Source organism: Stomoxys calcitrans, chromosome 2 (assembly GCF_963082655.1).
Source record: "Stomoxys calcitrans chromosome 2, idStoCalc2.1, whole genome shotgun sequence".
In the NCBI taxonomy this organism is placed as follows: domain Eukaryota; kingdom Metazoa; phylum Arthropoda; class Insecta; order Diptera; family Muscidae; genus Stomoxys; species Stomoxys calcitrans.
The window spans coordinates 145,174,045-145,182,375 of NC_081553.1; the positions used below are offsets into that span (position 1 = coordinate 145,174,045).

Here is an 8,331-nt window from a genome sequence, read left to right on the forward strand (position 1 = left end):
TTTCCGTCTGCTCCCTCTCGAACTCTATTCGGGCTAGACCAACGGCTGAAGAGATAATTTCGCGCATGCCAATACTCATAGTCGGGTTTGCTGGAGGCGCTGGGACGTTGAGACCAGTGAGTGGGCTAAAAGTTGGAGATGATACATGCCCTTGCGAGCTGAATGTGCTACTCAATAGCCGTGACAAATCGTCCATGCCTTGTGGTAGTGGTGGAGCGACGGATGAACGCGCAGATGCGATCGGCGCCTTGCTGGCTGCCATTGAGGTTGTTGTTGTTATGGTAGTGAAAGTCACAGCTGGTTGGGTTGTGCTCACCCGAACATTCTGAGAAGTTCCTGGCTGCATTATGGAATGGTCAGAATCTTCTCTGTTTGTCGAACGAGTGTTAACCATTGGAGTAAAAGATTTGCCAAAATAAAGAAATGTAAAATGCAAAAAGAAAAAAGAAAAGCAAAAAGTTGACGAATGTACTAAACTGCCAAAAGACAAATGTAATAAAGAATATAGCCGAAAAGGAAATTTCCTTTACGACTGTGCAAAAGCTGAATGTAGAATTAAAAAAAAAACGAAGGTGAAAACCAAAATATGGCCAAGAGGAAATCCCCTCGTGACCTGAAATGTAAAATCTGGAAAACTGAAAAAACCAAAATATAAAGCTTCTAAATCCAAAGGACAGAAGCTAGCTGAAGAAAAATCAAAAGTTCCTAAAAAGCAAACAGCAGAATGGAAATGTATCTGGTATATAAAAACTCCTGCTACTAAGGGAATAAATCTACCAAAGTAAAAGAAAACAGAAGAGAAATGGAACTACAAATTCATGTAAGGGATCGGTGGTAGGTAACAAACAAACAAAAAGGTAAGTAAAGGTAAAATGATGTACGTATCGTATAGTGCCAGTGTATGCATGTCCTAATACAAATATTCATTTTAATTCCAGGGTTTCGTGAGTGTAAACGCGAAAACAAAAAAAACGATGAAACATGGAAGGTTAGCTACGGTGGACAACACGTGGAAACATAAATCTTTGTCTGGCCTTACAGCCCATGGACTAAGCCACGAATGCGTACGAAGACGAAGAAGAACGTGTATCCCGTGATAAAAAAAGGTAAGTCCACAATCAAATAGGCTATAACTAACTTTAATAATATTGACTCTAAATATGAAAAGATGTAGGCAGAAGTAGACATTTTCCTCCAAGCCCAAAGGCATTTGATGACACTAGGTATCGCTACCACTAGTCACCAAGACCAAGGACACGGAGACAGCTGTCACTTTAATGCACATCCTGTAATCTCCAAGTATTTATCGCCCCCTTTGATGAAGCTGCTCGTGCTCCAGAGTCTCTAAACTCGACTGGGCGGGACTTCACCAAATGAGACGTCTTCTACTTGGTGATTACATAATGTGTAGGACTGATAGAAATAAATGAATGGGCTATTGTGATGAAATTAGGGATAAAACTAAATTAAAACCAAGGGGCGATTAAAAGCTTACTTCCAAGAAGCTATCACGACCTCTGGATTAAAATAATCGTACCCCAAAAGAAATTCCGTTTAGAAAAGGACTGCTTAACTTGGGTCTTAAATGTAGCAAACGCGTTAGGGACTCTTAAATGACCTAAACGGGACTCATTTCTGACTGACAAGTAAACCAAGACATTCTCTACACAAAACAAAAACTATTGACACTAAAAGGCCTTATTTCGGGCCCCACGTTGGGCGCCATTTTGTTATTGGTGGTGTTTCAAGGTTGGGATTTATCTGACGATAAAACCCCGTTTGTGGTGCCATGAATTGCCTTGCCGGTATGCTGGCGTTTAGCGCGGCTAGGGCTCGCCGGATGGGGGTGGTTCTTGCAACCATGACATCTATCACACCATAAACCAAAAAAATCATACCGGTCTTTGCGTAAGAAAGAAAGAAAAAGGTAGGCCAAAATAAGTCCATGAAAAAAAAGGAACAGGAGACAATGTCGAAAAAAAAACAAACACGTTCACTCACGAAATTAATGGACAAATAACCTACACTGCACCGGACGATACGTGGCTTGGCGGCTGGTATGCCAAGCACTTGGCCCTCCCACAGAAGCCACGATCGGGCTTCACCATGATACCTACACCATGCCCTAGGTATCCCAACATCGGTACCCCTACTTACCTCTTACATGCTCCCTACCACCTTCCTAAAATCGGCCTAAGCCAAACACATTTCTAATTCCGTATTCCAAACGTTATAAAACTGCCCTCTTTATTGTCACAAGTACAAAGAAATCTTAAATAGAATTCCAACAATGACATCCACCGTTCGCCTTCGATCCGATCATTTCTATCCGCTGAAGTAAGGTTCCCGGTTTGCTTCGGCCGGGCTGCCGCTGATGTCCGTCCGCGTATAAACGTCGGTAGTTGGTTCTGTCCGTCCGTGTTGTCTATATGAATATATTCCGCCTTTTCTGTTTTCTTTCAATCAATTCCTTTTTCTCCTTTTAGGTTTGACAAGCTGATATCCCCACCTAACGGGCAAAAGCTCCCTGATCAACGTATTGAGGACCTACCCGGATTAGAGCTCTGATCCTAGCGCCTACGGTTCCTCTAAAACGGAACTCACTAAATTTAAGTTGGGACAGATAACCCTTCTTGTCTCCCCCAGGTAAAAAAGGAAAATTAATATATATATATATATATATCTAGATAGTATTGGGCACAAATATATTTATATATGTAAGTATTTACTGTAAAAAAAAAAGGTCTGTCTTTATAGGTCGTCCGTTTTGGTCCGGAGTCCGGCATTTACCCTTGCAACCCGGGGAGGTTGCAAGCATCAGGAGCTCCCACGTTGATTGGAGTGGCGATGGTGACTGGGCGTGGCTGATGACCGACGATAGGTGTATTGTAATTATTCCTTATTTTGCTTATACTTCATATATTTTCCAGACTCTCTATTTAGGCTATAAATCCAATTCAGTTTGTAGGTTAAGCCTTTTTTTTATTTGTAGGTTAAGCTCTATTTAGTTTGTAAGTTAAACTCTATTTAGTTTGTAAGTTACACTCTATTTAGTTTGTAAGTAACACTCTATTTAGTTTGTAAGTTAAACTCTATTTAGTTTGCAAGTTACACTCTGTTTAGTTGGTAAGTTTTAATCTCATATAGTTTTTAGGTTGTAACTTCCTGATGCACGTAGTTTTTAGGATTAATTCGCATGTAGTTTTTCAAGATTAATTGACACGTAGCTTTTAAGATTGTTCGGCATGTAGATTTTAGCCTTGTGTTTTTCTTTCTTATTTGTAGTTGATTAATTAATTTAGGTTGTAGCCAAAAATGCAAATTTTCTTGAACACAAATTCACGGCAAATAAAAAACTCTTTCGCTACCACTGGTGTTTTATTTTCTCTTTTCCTTTTTTTTTTGTTCATAGCGTTTATATTAAGGTAAAAGTGGTTCACACTGCTTTGTGGCACCGGGCATTTCACTTAACCGCAGACACTTGCAGAAAAAAACTTTCTTCTCCAATCTCTCGCAGACAAACTCTCTCCTCTCCATCCAGCCAGCTCCAATATCCAGATCCAAAAGAAAGGGAAAAGCCCAGGAAATCGGCCATTTTCCCTAAATTTCCTAATATGGCTTTTTCCTTTCGCTTTTTCCCTTATTTTTGATATTTGGCCCCAAGCGACCTGACATATATCAATTCCAATCTGTGGCCAGCTGTTTCGGCCGCGTTGCCAACCAAATGAACATCATGATATTCACAATAGTGTCAATATGGGGACCTACTAACGCCCTGACATCGCGCACACAACAGTGTGACTCTGTAATTGCATTCTTTCTTCTGCCAGTTATCAGCTGTTACTTTTAGCTTGCTTTAGACAAAAAGGGTAAAAAAGTATATTTGATTAAAGTTCATTCTAAGTTTTATTAAAAATGCATTTACTTTCTTTTAAAAAATCCGCAATTACTTTTTGGGCAACCTAATAGGTCTATATATTTTCTGTGTATGCGATGTACTCTGTGTCGGCCACTAACTACGGTCAAGCCTGTCACCAAATCAATAGACATGTGCTGCCAACTTAAGCTATTTCCGCAAAACCTCATACGCCACCGCCAGGGCACTCGTAGATCGAAGATCAAGGGGGTATTTTGTAAAAAACGAAAAATTAAGTTCTATACTTTCGGAAACAATTTTCATAAAATAAAATATTCACATGGACTAGCATGGCGGTGGTATGTGCAGCTGTGCCAAATGCGGCATTTTGAAAAATGGGTTTCATGGTGGTTGCTTCACCCCCTTGCCAAATCATGCTTGTTCTTGCTCAATGTATTTGCTTCTTGCACTACATTGGCTTAGAACAACATCTCTCCCAGTGTTAGAATTGAATAATTGGTATTTGATATGGTTCAGTCCAGAAAAGTTAATGGCTCCTGAATTATCACAATATGAATCGTGCCCTTGCTGATTTTCTCCATCAAAGCGTGTGTAGCAGTTCCGCTCCGGTGGAGGTTTATCTTGATAACCTCAACCATTGGTCCTTCAGTAAATGGGCTTCTTGGGAGTAGGTGACTGTCCCACCGTCGGCTGCTGTTCCTTAGGCTGCATTGTGTTCCCTGCCACTCAATATTAGGGTCTTTATCTATCCTAGCCTTCCGAATCTTGATAAAGACGTTGATGGTTCCATCGTCGGGTCCCTGTTGGTTAGACTGCGTTGAGTCTCGTCCCTGCACTGCCTGATGTTTTTGTATTAGGATCTTTGCTTCTCCTAGGTTCCCTATATTGGGGAGTCAGTTAATTGTCTTGTTGTCGGCGCCCTGTTCGTTAGACGGTATTGAGTGCCCTGCCTGATGGCTCAGTATGATGAAGACTAGCACTATCCAATCTTCCCAATCTTGAAAAAGATTAGCCAAACTTGCCACGGAGACTTGATCTATGCCCATCACATGGAAAATTCCTTCCCCTCCCTTTGAAAGACCTCCCATTTCTCCGCGATAAGATGTCCCCTCTATACTCGCAGCTCATAATTTCTATGGGGTGACGCCCTTCAGAGTTCAACACATGTTCGAAAAAATGTTCGTATATCAGATGCTCCACTTGATGATCTGGTGGAATCCTACCGGATGAAATGCCGGTATACACCTATCTCCTATAGGTGGCGGACAACATGCTAAGGTTAAACACCATATTGCCATTGTTTTAAGGGAAGTTTACACGATGAGGCGTCACCTAAACACATGACCCCGAAATTGGTTATCAAATTTGTTTTCTAATCTCAAATACCTTTTATTTGAGCCACATATTGGCATGGCTCTACATTTGGATATCAAATTCGTATTCTACTCTCAAATACCTTTATTTGAGCCCCATATTGCGATGGTCAGTAAAAAATTGCTGTTTGTGGGGTATTTTGGGAAGGGGTAGACCCTCAGAAAATTGGTCCCGAAAGTGGGTATCAATTCTTGCTCCCTTGCTAACTTGCTAACTTGTTTTTAAGCTCCACATTGACATGGTCGGTAAATATGCCCGATTTAGGGGTGTTTTGGGGATTGGGGTGGTCCCCCAACATAAATTCCTGAAAATATATCACCAACGTGCTCTATTTTCATATATCTATTTATTTGATCCCCATATTGTCATTGGCCTCAAAAATGGATATAAAAATCGTTTTCTAATCTCATTTAAACTCCTTATTGCAAAAGTCAGCAAATATGTCCGCTTTAGGCTATTGGCCTTAAAACTAAAAATATTTAGTTCCACTTTCCATCCAAATTGTCTTGATGAGCAAATACATCCTATTTGGGTTGTTATGGTGGTGGGACGTCCCCTAGACAGTTGGTCCCGAATATTGATATCAAATTCATGGTCTACTCCCAAATACTTTTAATTTGAATCCCATATTTCCATAGTTGGTAAACATGGCCGTCTTGAGGGGTGTTTTGAGGGATGGGCGGCCACTCATTGAGTTGGCCTTGAAAATATATATCGGATTGGTGTTCTACTCTAAAAACCCTCTTATTTGAGCCTAACATTGCAATAGTCAATACTTCCTCTTTGGGTGCTTTTGTGGGGATGGAGTGGCCCCATAGACACTTTTCCCGAATATTGATAGCAGATTCGTGCTTTACTCCCAAAGACCTTTCATTTGAGCCCCATATTGCTATGGTCGTAAAATTGTCCCCTTTGGGGATAGACGGCCCCACAAACACTTGGTCCTATACTTGGGTATCAGATTCCTATTCTACACTCAAATACCTTTTATTTAAGCCCCATATTCCCATTGCCAGTAAAGAAGTCCTGTTTGGGGGTGTGTTTTGGGTAAGGGGTGGACCCCCCAGAAACGTGGTCCCACATTTCGATATAAGATTTTCGCAAATACCATTCATTTGAGTCCCATATTGCCATGGTCGGTAAATATGTCCGATTTAGGGGTGTTTTGGGGGTTGGGGAGGTCCCCCTAACACTTTGTCCGACAATTGGATATCAGATACGTTTTCTAATCCTAAATACGTTTCATTTGAGTCCCATATTGTCGTGATTGGTCGTAATATACATTTTAAAATATATGCTGGATCATTCGTTGCTGATGCCTCATATATTGTATGGTGCTGAGGTATATTCCGGATCCAATAGGACTAATCTGCTTAGGCTTCAGAAGTGTTTCCACAGCATACTACGGTTTGTTTACGGTCGTCGTTGTAGAAGAGACTATGAATACATTGCGAAACAAATACTTGGATGTTCTTTTGAGCACTTTCTCAATATTAGATGCCTCTGCTTTTTCTTCAATATCCTTAAGTACTGTGAACCCAGTTACCTCCTTCCTTACTTTCAATTCTTGCATTCGACCCAGAACTCTCAAATTCGTATTGAAAGTTTCAATCATGTTGTATTTGAAAGATCATTTGTAATTCGCTTGTCTAGGCTATAGAATACTCTTCCTTCTAGTCTTAAAAACATCTCAGTATGTCAACAAACTTTAAAGTCTAAGCTAATCCAACATTTCTTATAGGCAACTCAGTTGAATTAATTTTCATCACTGATAATATCTCACATTTGCTGCTTTTTCCTGGTGTTTGAACGGATAATTGTGCGTTAGACAATGTTACTAATTTTTTTTTAAACATTTTTTTTACATTCAATAAATTTGTTTTTATTTTAGTGATAGTATTATATAGATTTTAATATTGATTTTTGTATTATAAAAACCTAAAAATTTTCCAATCTATCAATGTAAAGCCCGGGTGGGCGATGTTTGATTAATAAAAATGAATGAATGAAATATACGTTTGGTAGGTGGGACGGTCCCCTTAGGTACCCCATCCGAAATTTGGATACCAAATTTTTATTTTTAGGTTAATATATGAGAGCACACAATTGCACCACCCATCTCCGAGATCTGGCGAATTAGGGTAAAGGGCAGGGTCCACCCCCCCCCCCCCCCCCCCTCCAGAAAAAAATCAAAAAATTTAGTACCCTATTTTCACCACGGGATCATTATGCACCATCTGTGAAAACCGGTTCAGCCGTTTCTGAGTCTATAAGGAACACACAAACAAATCTACAAACAAACACAAATGATTTTTATATGTAAGATTTTGAGTTATGTCTATTGTAAGGATAAACTCAGTAGACTTAAATACAGTCGAATCCGCTTAATTGAAAAACAGCAATAATCCGATGTTTTCAAATATGCGGAGTCCGGATAATTGATATACCTTTCAGTTAACTGAAGTTTGTTGAGTTAAGAATGTTTTCCATTAGCAGAACTTTAGTAAGTTAAAGGCTTTGTAATTAATACATCTGTAACTATAAAAATATTGAGGAATAGATACTATAAAGCTTGTTAGAAACTAGTGCAATTAGTTCAATTGACCAAACCAAAATATTTCACAATAAATGTTGTGGAGTTGATATCTTTGAATCGTGACTTTTTGGCATAAATTTCTATTCAATTAAGCGATTTTTTCAATTAACCAGGGGTATCAATTAAGCGGAGTGAAATGTATTAAAAAGTCCTTTAAATTAATTAGTTGAAGTATTTCTTTTTTCAATTAACCGATTTTTCAACTAAAAGGTGTTCAATTTAGTGGATTCGACTGTAAACGAAATGAAAATTAAATATTCAGCCTTAAATCCAATTGTTGTTTCTTTCCAAAATTGAAAGGCAAAAAACCTTTGTTTTCAATGTTAAGCAAAAAAAAGCTTGTACAGCTTTGCTTACAAAAAAAGTCAGAAGTTAAGGGCATGCAAATCCATTTGATATTGTCAATTGTAGTTAAATTAAAAATTATAAAAAAATAGCCTGTTGGAATCACAAAACGATTTTGAAAAAGAAACGCAAATCTAAA

General features: G+C 39.1%; 1 long non-coding RNA gene across 1 annotated transcript; it reads left to right on the top strand.

The window, feature by feature from the left end:
* The first annotated feature begins 285 nt into the window (after positions 1-285).
* LOC131995027 (uncharacterized) lies at positions 286-3,243 on the top strand. Its single transcript, XR_009397075.1, has 3 exons — positions 286-1,106; positions 2,487-2,646; positions 2,758-3,243. It is a non-coding gene; the product is annotated as an uncharacterized LOC131995027 (long non-coding RNA).
* The last annotated feature ends 5,088 nt before the right edge of the window (positions 3,244-8,331 follow it).